This window comes from Lutra lutra, chromosome 9 (genome assembly GCF_902655055.1).
Source record: "Lutra lutra chromosome 9, mLutLut1.2, whole genome shotgun sequence".
NCBI classification, from domain to species: Eukaryota; Metazoa; Chordata; class Mammalia; order Carnivora; family Mustelidae; genus Lutra; species Lutra lutra.
The window spans coordinates 52,258,920-52,272,689 of NC_062286.1; positions in this window are offsets into that span (position 1 = coordinate 52,258,920).

A 13,770-nucleotide genomic window follows, 5' to 3' on the forward strand; every position below is an offset into this window, starting at 1 on the left:
CCTTTCCCTGCAGGGCTGAAGTCTGCCCTCTCCAGTCCTAACCTCCACCTGGGGAGGGAGAGAGCAAGGGAGAGTCTTCTGTTTTCCATGAGCTAAAGCAGAGTTTTCAAGTGGCAGCGACTCTCCCATGGCCACACAGAAGCAGAGGGCAGGGTAGTCCCCGACCGGGAATCACCCGGCCTGTGGCCTCGCAGGGCTCCCTCAGCGAACACCCGCAGCTTCCACTAGGAGCCACACCAGCAGAAGGTCGTGGTTTTTCAAAGTAGCCATTCCACGTCTCCCGGGGGAGGGTCCCGTGTAGCAGCAGAGGTGAAGGAAGCGTGGGCCTCAGGCTGCCCTCTGTCTGACCGCCCAGCCACGGGGTGGGAGGGCCCTGCCAGGCGGGTGGCTGGCCTGTCATCGCCCGGTCAGTCTGTGCCTCTCCCCCGTGGGCCCAGCGGGTCACTGAGGTCCCCCACACAGCCTCCTGCCCCCCTGGGATCTCCTGGCCTGGAAGCTGAAGGCAGGCTGTTGTGGACAGGCCAACATGACCGCTGTTTGTCCAGGGATCGGGGCGCCGGTTTGGAGGGAACTCATAGACCTCACATTCTGCCGCCTCCCAGCACTTTTCCAAAACAGCCTGGTCTTGGCTGGGCCTGGCTGACTGGGGTGGCCGGGGCCCAGGAGCCGGGAACGGGGCGGGGGAAAGCGGGGCCTCGGGGCCAGCAAGCAGTGTGAGGTAAGCAGGTGAGGCCGGAGACAGCATTGGTTCAGAGCCAGCCCATGCGGCTTCGACGTGCCTTAGAGGGGAAGTGAGAGAGTGGGAGAATGACTGTGTGTCTGTGCTGGGGGCTAAAGGAAAAACAAACCAGGCTTGCCTCAGAGTCTTTGGGCCCAGCCAGCCTGGTCAAGGCTCTGAAGGGCTGAGCATGGCATAGCAGCCCGGGGGACCAAACAGCAGGCAGGAACTTGGGCTCGGTGCCTCAACTCTCTTGTCCCAGAAGAGATTGCTCTGCCCACCCCCACCCCTACCCTGGGGACCCTGGTGTCCAGGAAGAGACTTATTCCAGCCCTTTGGGCCCTCCCTGGTGCAGACTTGACGTTTTGGTAAGCCCTTCCTTCCCACAGCTTCCTCCTCTGGGAAGCAGGCTTGGATCCCCCTCTGACCCGAGTGTGCCATAGAACACACTGTGACTGGAACCCCCTGAGGGTGTGTGGCGAGAAGGTCTCGCCCTAACCTGGTACTGCGGTACTCACATGGCAACCCTCCGCTAGGATTCTGGCCCGACCTGTGTCCCGGGTTCATTCTTGGGGAAGGACCTGTGATGGGTGGCCCTGGAGAGGGGGCAGAGAGGAGGCACCTAACCCAGTCCATCACCACCGCCCATTCCAACCAAACTTCAAGACCACCAGGCCCTACCCAAGCAAAGTCCATGAAGCCACGTTCCAGTTACAACAACAACAACAAAAACCCCCACAAAAACCCAAGAAACAAAAAACTGGGATATCTTCTGGAGTTAGCAAACATAGAAATCATCCTCAAGTTCTAACCTGCCCTTCTACTGTGTCCCCCCTGCTTGGCGGTGGGAAGATGCATCAACCCTTTTTGTGAGGCTGTCACCTAGTGACACCTGCCAAGGTGTTCACACCCACAGAGGCTGAACGTGCTGTGCAGACCCGAGGCCCAACCTACACACCTGTGTCCATCATAAGCCAGACGCCTCTTCTTTTTTAAGTTCATCGTTCAAGTCTCGATGAAGTTCCCTAACTTGTGAATAACTCCATATGCCAGTTCGGGCAGGAGTTAGTTTGAAAAAGCAATGCTGACTTCCAAGTACAAATCTGTACTCCCTGCTGCAGTTGACTCTCACCTGCCTCCTCCCCAGATCTCCCCTGACACCGCGTTCCTCTCCTCTGCCTGACCCGACTCCCAGCTCGAGTCGCCTGCTGCTGGGGGCGGGGGCAGGGGTGGGGAGCCCCGCTGCGATTCTCAGAGTCAACACTGTATGTGTCGGACCATGTACAGGAAGCCTGGGGCTAAGGTCTGGCCCAAGCTCGATCTCCCTCCACCTGTGAGAGATGCACGACCACCAGCCTCCCCTCTCTGGGCTTCTGTTCTCCCACCCGAAAACGAAGTGCTGGATTCTAGGCTTCCTCCCTGCCCCTCTGTTAGCTCAGTTCAGATTCTTTCTACTGCATCAAGAGACTAAACAGAAGTAGCTTTGGCACAAAGGGGAATTCATAGGAAGGAGGCCAGTTTGTGTCACAGACTCAGAGGAAGACCTGAACCCCAAACCATTGGAAGAGCAAAGCAAGGTTGTCCTGGAGATATTAGCAGTAGGGGGAGGGGAGCATTGTGGAATTGCCCTCTCTCTAGGGTGACAGCCCCAGGGGCTCCTTGGCAGTGGGTCTTCCAGTCTGATGTTTCAGTTTCTCAGATAGAGTAAATCAGGGAAGGCTTCCTGCAGGAAGAAGTTCCATTTTTTTTTTTCACATGGTCCTATGTAGATGGCCTATCTGGAAGAGCACCAGCCCTGGCTTCTTCTTCGAGTCACCCCAATCCTTGCCACCCTCAAGTACTAGGTCAGGACCTGATGTCTACTCAGGAGGCCCCGAATTCTCTTGTCTCACAAATAACTTTGGTGTCTGATGTGACCTTAAGCCCAATTCTACTGAGCAAAGAACTTAGTGTATCTCTGCCTCCATTTTTCATCCACAAAACAGCAGTCATTGCATGAGACTGAGCAGGCTTAAAGGAAATACAAAGCAGAGTCTCCTTGGAGAGGGACTAACTCCAGCCGGAGGCGTCTCGGGGCTGGCAGAGTCCTTGCCTTTCCCTCCTGGGGGACCTCTGGTGCCTGGTGAAGGGATACACAAGAGGGGCAGGGGTGCTGGTGAGAAAGTGGAACAATGGGAATTCCTGCACACAGTGAGGGCAACGTGAGATGGTGAAGCACTCCAGAAAATGGGTTGGCAGAAGCTCCTCGAGCCGACTGGCCACTTCATCCGGGGATTACCTGGAGTAGCTCTGCATGTGGGTCTTGGAGACAGACGTCAGAGTCTGACAGTTTCCATGGGTCAGGAGCCCAGGCCCCGTGCAGCTGATTCTGCACCCAGGGTCTCACGAGGCTGTATTTTCACCTGGAGCTTGGGCAAGAACCCAAGGGTTGTTGGCAGAATTCTGATCCTCGAAGCTCTGGAACGGCGGAGGCCCTCAGTTCCTGAAGGCCACCTGCTACTCCTGCCGCGTGGCCCCCTGACCACACAGCGGCTGGCTTGTCTGAGGCCACAGAATGCTGTCTCAGCCATTTCTCCTGTCCCTGACCTCCGACCTCTGATTACATCAGGGTCATCTTCGGATTAATGTAAATTTAGTGGATCTGGAGCTTTAATCGCATTTGCCAGCCCCTTTCACCTTTGCTATGTAATATAGCCTAATGGCCAGGGTGAAATAGGTGGTCACCGTCCCACTCACACACGTGTGCGGTCCACCCAGGGCAGGAAGCTTCGAGTCACCCGAGAGCTCTGCCTGGACAGCCACGAAGCAAGAATATTCTTTCTTGACCCCGGTGATACAGGCAGTTACAATAGTGTCTGCTTATAAAATGTTTTCTGTACTAGACGTCGGTATCTTCATATGCACTGTTGCATTTTAGGCATACAGAACTTCTGATGTAAAAACGGACAGGAGATTTGGCTTCAGCAAGAGACACAAAGAGGTGAGGAGCCTCGCATGGGACCATGTCCCTCTGAGGACATCCACACCGCCTGGAGCTGTCTGTGCCAAGATGCTTGCTGGGGGGAGGATGTGCGGGATGGGGAGATGCACACCCCACTGACCTCCCCTGGCTCGGCTGTCTCCAGGCCCAGGCTAGATTAGGGACCAAAGCCACCTGGGATCTCCTTTCTGGCTTGCACAGACAGAGGCTGCTGCTCTCGGGTTGGATGATCAGAGGTACAGAAAAAGCCCTGTGTTGCGGGCCAAGTGACCACGATCGCGAGCCTCAGATTGAGCCCTGAGCCCTGAGCTCCATCCCAGACTGCATGAATAGAGCAAGTTTCTGACCTGAGTTCCATGGAAGGCTGTGGGAGTCTTGATGCCCCTAATGCTGTATTTATAAAGTTTGTGTGATGTGCCTTCATGGGGGGTGAGAGTTCGTAGCATCCAGAACTTTCCAAAGAGACCCAGGGATGTGTACGGAGCTTGTGAATCAGGGCTCTGCATTGGGTCAATAATAGTCAAACAAGAAGTGATAGTCTTTATTCATCTTCATCTCTATCTTGGGCCCCGTTTCTCCCTTTTCACAGATGAGGAGACTGACGTCCAGAGTGCTAAGTAACTTGTCCAGGTTCCCACAGCTAGACAGCTGGAATACTCAAACAGTTGCTATCTCTTGGGGTTTTCTCCTGGTGAGAGCAGGCACAGGAAGGGCTCCCGTGCGCAGCTTGCAGGAGGCCTGGGCCTCTCCTGGCTCGGGAGGGATGGCTGCCTTGTGAGCCTGGGATGCTGGTGTAGAAGCTGTCAGGCCAGGCATGGCCTCCTCTGTTTCCTCCTGTGAGGTGTCAGGGAAAGAGCTGAACAAAAGGACTAACAGTCCCTTCCTCAGGCTCTGAGGTAGCCTGAGGAAGAACAGTTCCCTGCAGCAGCCCCTTCTCTGGCTTTTAGGTGGCCCGGGGGCTCAGGGCCAGCCTGGGGGGCTCCTCGGCAGTGGAGGGCTGGGATGTGCACCTGGGAGGCTGGGTGGAGTGACAGTTGAGAGTAAAGAAGAGTTGGGGCATGTGTGGGCTCACAGTGGAGGAGTGAGCATAAGGTGTGTCCTGAGGGGCCAAACCAGCGGCATGAATACAGGGTGGGGGAAGCCGATGAGGCACGCATGCTTAAGAAAACGACCTCGGGGTCAGGGCTGGCCCCACACCGGTGGTGAGCAGCACCTAGAGAACTGGTTGTGGGGTGGGGCTCGTGGCAGGGTGTGGAAGGGTTGAGGGCCAGGAAGTGATCTTCCTCAGCCCTCAGCATCAACCCCACCCTCACTGGAGTGTCCTGTCCTTTGAAGGGCAGACTGATGTCTTCCTTGGAGTTAGGTGACCACCATGAAGGGGGTGCCTTGGTCTGTCCCTCAGGATTCACGCCTCTGGTTAGCCTCTCAGGTTGAGGCGGGGGATATGAGGAGTAGGAGCAAAGGGAAGCTAGACATGGAGGGCCCCACAGGGCTGGGCCTTGGTGGGGGGAGGCGCCTCATACAGGCTTTCTGGGGAAGCTGGGAGCAGAGTCTGCCCTCAGTGACGCCCTTTCCCGGCACTTTCACTGCCTCCTGTCTGTCAGTCCCCTGTCTGTCAGTCAGCAGGCTGAGTCAGAGATGCCCTGGGGTTGGGGGCTGCCTGCCAAAGACCTGACTCACGAAGAATGGCTGACTGGTTTCCCCAGTCTCTGCCCCTCCCTGTCACAACACGCTGAGGGGGTGAGGGCCGGGGAAGCACACGGGCCTCTGTCTCCCGGGCCGCTCCTCCTAGCAAGGGGCACCGGGGTGTCTGTCTCGGACAGGCTGCTCCCTGTGCCTGGGGCCTCAGCTTGCCTGCAGGGCTCTGACGTGGGCCTCCTTCAGCTCTGGAGCCTGACGCAAACCCTGCCTGTGCTCAGGACAGCCATCCTCACCGCTAGCTCAAAATGACACTTGAACCCTCCCCAGCCCCTGCCGGACCCCGGCTTCCTCAACGCCCCAAGGTTGGGAGGGCTGCACTAATTTTTGTGCTGTGGTTCAAAAACAGTCCCATCACGAGCCCGGAGTTCACATTTTGTCTGAATGAGACACAACACACACTTTCAAGCTAAAGAGTAAGCCTCTGAGTGGACACACTATGGACCAGTTCTGGAGAAATCTGCGTTCCTGAGGAGGGGACTTTGGCTCCCAGTGGAGGCGGGCAGCTGTGCTCTGAGGCAACCCACCCCAGCCTGCATCTGGGCCTCTGCTACTGGGTCTGGAGGTTCTCTGGCTGCTGGAGCGGGGGCTGCAGAGCTGTGGGGGATGACATGGGGTGGGCTTGCTCGTGGGCCTTTGCAGCTCTGACCCATATGACTGTGGCGAGGCTAATGGCTCAGGGGGATAATGGACCCTTGGGGACTCAGGTGGGAGACTGTGGCAGAACCCTCGTCTCGTCTCAATAATGGGATTTCAAGCCAATCTGAGGTGGCAACATCCCACAGGGAAACGTCTTTTCCTCTGGAGTCCAGAAAAAGAAGACACGGGCCAGGTCGTACCCGCTTGCTGTGCCCTCCAGGGCAGCTGAATATGGGGCCGGCAGGGACATTTGGGTCCTTGTAGCCCATTTACCTGGAGGCAGCTCTCACGGATCTGGCCAGGTCAGCCATGGCATGTGGCAGAAGGACCAAAGGCTGTGGGGCTAGTTTGAGGGGGCTCTGCTGGAGGTCAGCTCCCTCTTTGGGATGCCAAGCAGAGGAGAATCTGTTAAGAACAAGTTCATTCTTTTTTTTTTTTTTCTATTTCTTTTCAGCGTAACAGTATTCATTGTTTTTGCACCACACCCAGTGCTCCGCGCAATCCGTGCCCTCCTTAATACCCACCAACTTGTTCCCCCAACGTCCCACTCCCCGCCCCTTCAAGACCCTCAGGTTGTTTTTCAGAGTCCATAGTCTCTCATGGTTCACCTCCCCTTCTAATTTCCCTCAACTCCCTTCTCCTCTCCATCTCCCCATGTCCTCCATGTTATTTGTTATGCTCCACAAATAAGTGAAACCATATGATAATTGACTCTCTCTGCTTAACTTATTTCACTCAGCATAATCTCCTCCAGTCCCGTCCATGTTGCTACAAAAGTGGGTATTCATCCTTTCTGATGGAGGCATGATACTCCATGGTGTATATGGACCACATCTTCCTTATCCATTCGCCCGTTGAAGGGCATCTTGGTTCTTTCCACAGTTTGGCAACCATGGCCATTGCTGCTATAAACATTGGGGTACAGATGGCCCTTCTTTTCACTACATCTGTATCTTTGGGGTAAATACCCAGTAGTGCAATGGCAGGGTCATAGGGAAGCTCTATTTTTAATTTCTCGAGGAATCTCCACACTGTTCTCCAAAGTGGCGGCACCAACTTGCATTCCCACCAACAGTGTAAGAGGGTTCCCCTTTCTCCGCAACCTCTCCAACACATGTTGTTTCCTGTCTTGCTAATTTTGGCCATTCTAAGTGGTGTAAGGTGGTATCTCAAAGTGGTTTTAATTTGAATCTCCCTGATGGCTAGTGATGATGAACATTTTTTCATGTGTCTGATAGCCATTTGTATGTCTTCATTGGAGAAGTATCTGTTCATATCTTTGCCCATTTTTTGATATGATTATCTGTTTTGTGTGTGTTGAGTTTGAGGAGTTCTTTATAGATCCTGGATATCAACCTTTTGTCTGTACTGTCATTTGCAAATATCTTCTCCCATTCTGTGGGTTACCTCTTTGTTTTGTTGACTGTTTCCTTTGCTGTACAGAAGCTTTTGATCTTGATGAAGTCCTAAAAGTTCATTTTCACTTTTGTTTCCTTTGCCTTTGGAGACAAAGGTATCCAAATTGGCAATGAAGAAGTCAAACTCTCTCTCTTCGCAGATGACATGATTCTTTATATAGAAAACCCAAAAGATTCCACCCCCAAACTATTAGAACTCAGACAGCAATTCAGTAACGTGGCAGGATATAAAGTCTATGTACAGAAATCAGTGGCTTTCTTATACACTAACAATGAAAATACAGAAAGGGAAATTAGAGAATCAATTCCATTTACTATAGCACCAAGAACCATAAGATACCTGGGAATAAACCTAACCAAAGAGGTAAAGGATCTGTACTTGAGGAACTACAGAACACTCATGAGAGAAATTGAAGAAGACACAAAAAGATGGAAGACCATTCCATGCTCTTGGATCAGAAGAATAAACATTGTTAAAATGTCTATACTGCCTAGAGCAATCTATACTTTTAATGCCATCCCGATCAAAATTCCACCGGTATTTTTCAAAAAGCTGGAGCAAATAATCCTAAAATTTGTATGGAATCAGAAGAGACCCCGAATTGCTAATGAAATTGCTAAGGAAAATAAAACTGGCGGCATCACGTTACCTGATTTCAAGCTTTACTACAAAGCTGTGATCACCAAGACAGCATGGTGCTGGCGTAAAAACAGACACATAGACCAGAACAGAGTAGAGAGCCCAGATATGGACCCTCAACTCTATGGTCAAATAATCTTTGACAGAACAGGAAAAAATATACAGTGGAAAAAAGACAGTCTCTTCAATAAATGGTGCTGGGAAAACTGGACAGCTATATGTAGAAGAATGAAACGACCATTCTCTTACACCGTACACAAAGTTAAACTCGAAATGGATAAAAGACCTCAACGTGAGACAGGAATCCATCAGAATCCTAGAGGAGAACATAGGCAGTAACCTCTTTGATATCAGCCACAGAATAAGTTCATTCTTACCTCCCACCTCCCTCCCTTGGCCCAGCCACAAATCACCAGCTCCCAAATTTTCTAAACACCAGGTGCAAGGTGGCATGGGGCAGGGGGCACGAGACCACTAGCAGGGCCTGCCCTGCGTTTTGCCAGTGCCCAGCAGGGTCACACTCAGCACAGCTGCTGGAGGCCTTTTGTACAACCCTAAGCTTTCTACAGACTGAACATTTGGCACCGGAGAAGGTCTGAGGGGGACCCTCACTCCTGCATCCAGCAAGAGAATTTCATGTGCAAGGAGGGGGTGCCGGTCACCTTCCAGAGAATGCTTGCTTCACTGGCTCCCCTACTCCGCAGCTCCACACAGCTTCCTGCTGGAGGCAGAGCTCAACCTGCCCATGTTCCTCCAGATCCGAAGCCCTGAGGCTTGCCTCTCCCAAGCCCACCCTTGGTTCTAGGTGAGACTTCAGGCCTGTTCCAGAAACAGGCAGGGAGAACCTTCTAGCCTTCTCTGAATCCACAAAACATTTGGCTCCAGAGGACATCCCTGGCTCCCACCCCCTCCGCAGGTGACTTCTCTGCGTATGGTGCCCGCGGTGCCGGGGACCTGGGTGCATGACTCAGCCTCCCTGGCGCTGCTCTCTGACTGTGTGTTGTGTGGCCCTGTTTCTTCAAGGAGATTACCCTCGGCACTGAAGTACCTTGTCACTCATCAGGGAGCCTCACATTCTGTAAATATTTACAAGTAGAAATCTAGGGACTGTGATGTTAAAAAGAAATGTGAGCTTCGTTTGGTCCAAACTTCCCACTTAACAGGTGAAGCATCTGAGGCCCCGGAAGGAAAGCTGAGGGGTGCGTAACCAGACAGCTGGTTCAGACCCCAGCTATTGGACAGACCTGGCTGTGTTGGCTCTCAGGCCAGCTAGCTGCCCAGTGGCCTCTGCTGCCGGGACAACTGAATTAGTGAATGAGTCCCCTACTCAGAAACCAGACCCTCGAAGGAGCTAGAAAAAAATTCTCAGACCTTCTTCCTATATATGTCAGAACAGATCCTGTACCTTTGGAGAAAAGCTCAATGAACAAACCTTATGTATTATTCGGATGCTTTTAGTTGCAAGTGACAGAAATCCCACTCATACTAGCTCACACACATGAAGGAATTTATTGCCTCGTATTTAAGACAGTCCAGGGACAAGCTGAGCACGGGCCCAAGAGATGCTGACCCGGTGCCAATCTGACCAACCGAGGGGCTTTTTGAGACTGAGGACCCTGAGGAAGGGGTGAGGTTCCCTGGAGGGGGAGGTGCAGCTGCTTTCGGGACTCTAAGGGAGGGTGGAGGAGGGGAGCGAATGTCCAGACCAGAAGGACAGCCCCTGGAAAGACCTGAGTCATGGAGCTCTTAGAACTAGAATCTTTTCTTTTTGATTTGTCACCTTGTGAAGTATTTCTTACATAGTGAAGAGCATGTAAATATGTGTAGAGGTTTAAAGAGTAACAGTAAAGCAAGTGCCCTGCAACCAGCCCTGAGGATGAGCCAATGAAGTCTGCCAGGCCTGTCTCCCACCCAGTGACACTCGCCTCAGCTGCGTCCTCCTTTCATCCCATTCTTCTCAATTTTGAGTTTATTATTCTATTTCCCGCCTTGAAATATAGCCCTAAGCAGAACAGTATTTCGTGTCGCCCGCCATCTTGTAAATGGCGTCATTCCTCATCCACTTGTTTCTTCCGCTCTACATTATGAATTTCGAGATTCCGCAAGATGACGTTGATGTGTGGAGTTGCAGTGCATTCTTTCACGACGATATAATATCTCATTATACGTGGTAAACATACCTTGATTTATCTATCCGTTCTACTGTAGGTGAACATTGGATTGTTTCCAAGGTTTTTTTTTTTTTTTTTTTTTTCTCCTGCCAGAAGCAGGACTGCTATGAATGCTTTTGGGTCCCGATGAACAAATTCCAGAGTTTCTTTAGAGGTCGGTCGTAAGATACGTGAGTGTGAGTGTTCAACATTACAAGATGATGCCTGACTATCTCCCAAAGCTTGTTCTTTCTGTGTAGCTCCTCATTTCTGTTCTGGCCTTCATGCTTCCACTGAGAATGTAGTTTCAACTCTGTGGTCTGCAGAGCTAACTGGATGGGGACAGATGGGTTTCATGGTGGGAAAGGGGGCATTTGGTTCTTGAATGTCCTGCAGTGTGAACTCACCGGGACCTGGAACTGTCCCTGGGAGACTCGATGTAGGGGTCAGAAAGACCTAGGCAAGTGAGCAAGAAGACCAACACTGTGGCTTCATGGCTGGCAGAGATGGAGAGAGGACTAGGGAGCTTGCTGGCTGTAACGGTTGGGAGCAGGGCGAAGCCCCTACTACCACCAGCTTTCAAATATACCCATACAGAAAACCCTTCCATCGGACTTACCAAGGGGCCAAAACCTCTGTGCTCATCATGAACAGCTAGACCTTTACACAGGAGAAATAAATCTATAGCACAGCTCAGACATTCTCTTCTCCCTCCCCAAGGAGTGGAAGAGTTGAATAGAGAGACCCACATGCTCTCTGGCAGAATGGATCTCAAATCTCAATACTAGGTAAAGGGAGGGAAAGTGACATTTATTGAAATGAGCAAGTAGTTCAAAAGAAGGGGACTCTACTGGTTATCTCTTGTTGCCTAACAAATTACCCCAAAACTTAGTGACCTAACACAATAACCAACACTTATGATCTCTCACGATCTGTGTCCATCAGGAACTTGGGAGAGGGATGGTGGGATGGCTCTGACCTGGGGTCTCTCATGAGGGTAGTCCTCCAATATGTCGGTTGGGCTGCTGTCATCTGAAAGCTAGACAGGTTAGGACAACCTGGTTACAAGATGGTTCCCTCACACAGGCAGAAAGTTGGCACTGGCTGTTGGAAGGACCCCTTATTTCTCTCCCAGGTGGGCCCTTCCACTGGGCTTCTTGAGCATCCTCATGACAATGGTGGGCTTCCCAAAGAGTGAGAGATTCCAGAGCACAAGGAGAAAGCCAAGGTGCCTTTTAAGGTCTAGCCTTGAAAGTCATACACCATCACATCTGCATAGTTGCAAGACTCTATTGGTCTCACAGGTCATCCCTGGCTCACTGCAGGAGAACCCACAAGGGCAGGGATAGTAGGAGGTGGGGCTTTTGTGGGGGGCACATTTTGAAGGCTGGCTACCTGGGGACAGCTACACCAAGGAAACTGAACAGATGTTCCTCTGTGGCACAGTTATTGCATGAAATAAGAGGAAACAAAATGAAATGCAAAGAAATATTATATCTTTCCTTATAGTTTCTGCAAGCTTAATTGTACCTACAGGAAAAGAATAATCTCAATTACAAAAATGCTTTTTCATGAAAAATCACTACTAGAAAATTTAAAATGTATAAACCATGAAAAGCATGAAACCAAACAATATTAGAAAACCAGCTTTCAAATTTCTACCAAGTACCTACTAGAAAAGGACTAAAGAGAAGAGGGAAAACATAAGAAACAGAAAATTCAGGTGACTCAAACTTTGTATACGAGGAAGGCAACAAAGAAGGAGAAAAAAGATGCATTTATCCATTCACTTATTATTCATTCAACATATATTTATTGATCCTATTATGAGCCAACCAGTAATGGAGATTTTGTGTACTCATTTAAAGTTTCTAATGAAGATGGAGAAAGAGAAATGCTGTATGATCTCACTTATATGTGGAATATTAAAAACAAACTCATAGGAAAAAAAGATCAGGTTTGTGGTCACCAGAGGTGGGGAGGGGGGAATTGGAGGAAGGTGGTCCAAAAAAGTAAACATCCAGGTATAAGTAAGTACTGGGGGCGTAATGTACAAAACAACGATTATAGCTTGCTCTCCTGTGTGGTATATTTAAAAGTTGCAAAGAGAGTACATCTCAAAAGTTCTCATCACAAGAAAAAAACATTTTCTCTCTCTCTCTATTTTCTTGTAACTGTACGAGGTGATGGATGTTAACTGAACATACTGGTAACCATCTCACATTACTTGCAAACCAAGTCCTTATGCCATACACTCTAACCTTACACAGAGGAGCATGTCGGTTGTATTTCAATCAAACTGAACAAAAAAATTCCAAAAGGAAAGGTTCCAGTTAAAGACTTTGTTAATGATTTTCTGTAATCTACTATTTCTATAATCAAAGAAATAATAGAAGAAAATTTCTCTGATGCGAAGGGAAACGTGAGCCATCAGATTTAAGGGACAAAATTAAAATAAAGGGACCTATGCGTACTTTATATGATATTGTATATGTACAGCTTCATAAAATCTCTAGTTCCAAGGTTAAAAGAATAACACTTTCAGTGTATAAGTAGGGTAGAAACACAAAGGCAGAAAAAAATGGACTCGTCCCATACTTTACTTATGTTTCTGTAATTCTAAATTCTAGAAGAGAACAAAACAGTTTCTATAGAATTTTCAGAAGCAATAGTTGTGAAAAATTCTGTACATAGCTAAGATGTCATTCATGTACTGGTCAAAAGAAAGATATTCTTAGACATGTAAGGACTCACGTAATCTGTCTGAAAAACAATGCCCCCAAAGGTTCACCAATCAACGGAGAAATGAGTCAACATAAAGAACCCAAAAATGAAAGGAGCAGCACAAAAGAAACAACCATGAGTAATGAAGCCAGTAAAGGATAATGTCTAAATCATTGTTTGGAACATGGTTATGTTCCGTGGTTATGTTTTGGAACATGGTTAATTCTTTAAGGAAAAGAAGTGTAAATCCCAAATATAAAATTATTCCAACAAAAATATAAGATGAGGGGAAGGCCAAGAAGGAAGTGAAAGGGCCCTAAATGTCTCATGTAACTTCAGTGCTATTATTTATATATATATATATATATATATATATATATATATATATATATATAATTTAATTCTTGATATTGGTAGACATTTTTTGCTTTAAATATTTTGTTTTATTCTATAGGTACATAACTTTCAAATTATTATAGAAAAGGGAGCCAAGAAAAATTGATCACCTAAACAAAATCCAGAAGAAAAAAACAGCAAGAAAAAACAAACCACAAAAGAATATTACAAAAATAATGTCAAACATACAAGTTTCATTCAAATATGAATGTATGATATTCTATTGTTAATAGATGAAAACTTTTGCATTGTGTAAAAAAAATCAAAGTACATTCTGTTTACCAGAAACATACAGTGTTAGAGAAGGGTGAAAAATAATTGAATGGGAAATTATTACACACAAGAAATGCAAACAAAAAAGAAGTAGAAGTAACAATATTAGAAGTATATGAAGCAGAATTTAAGGG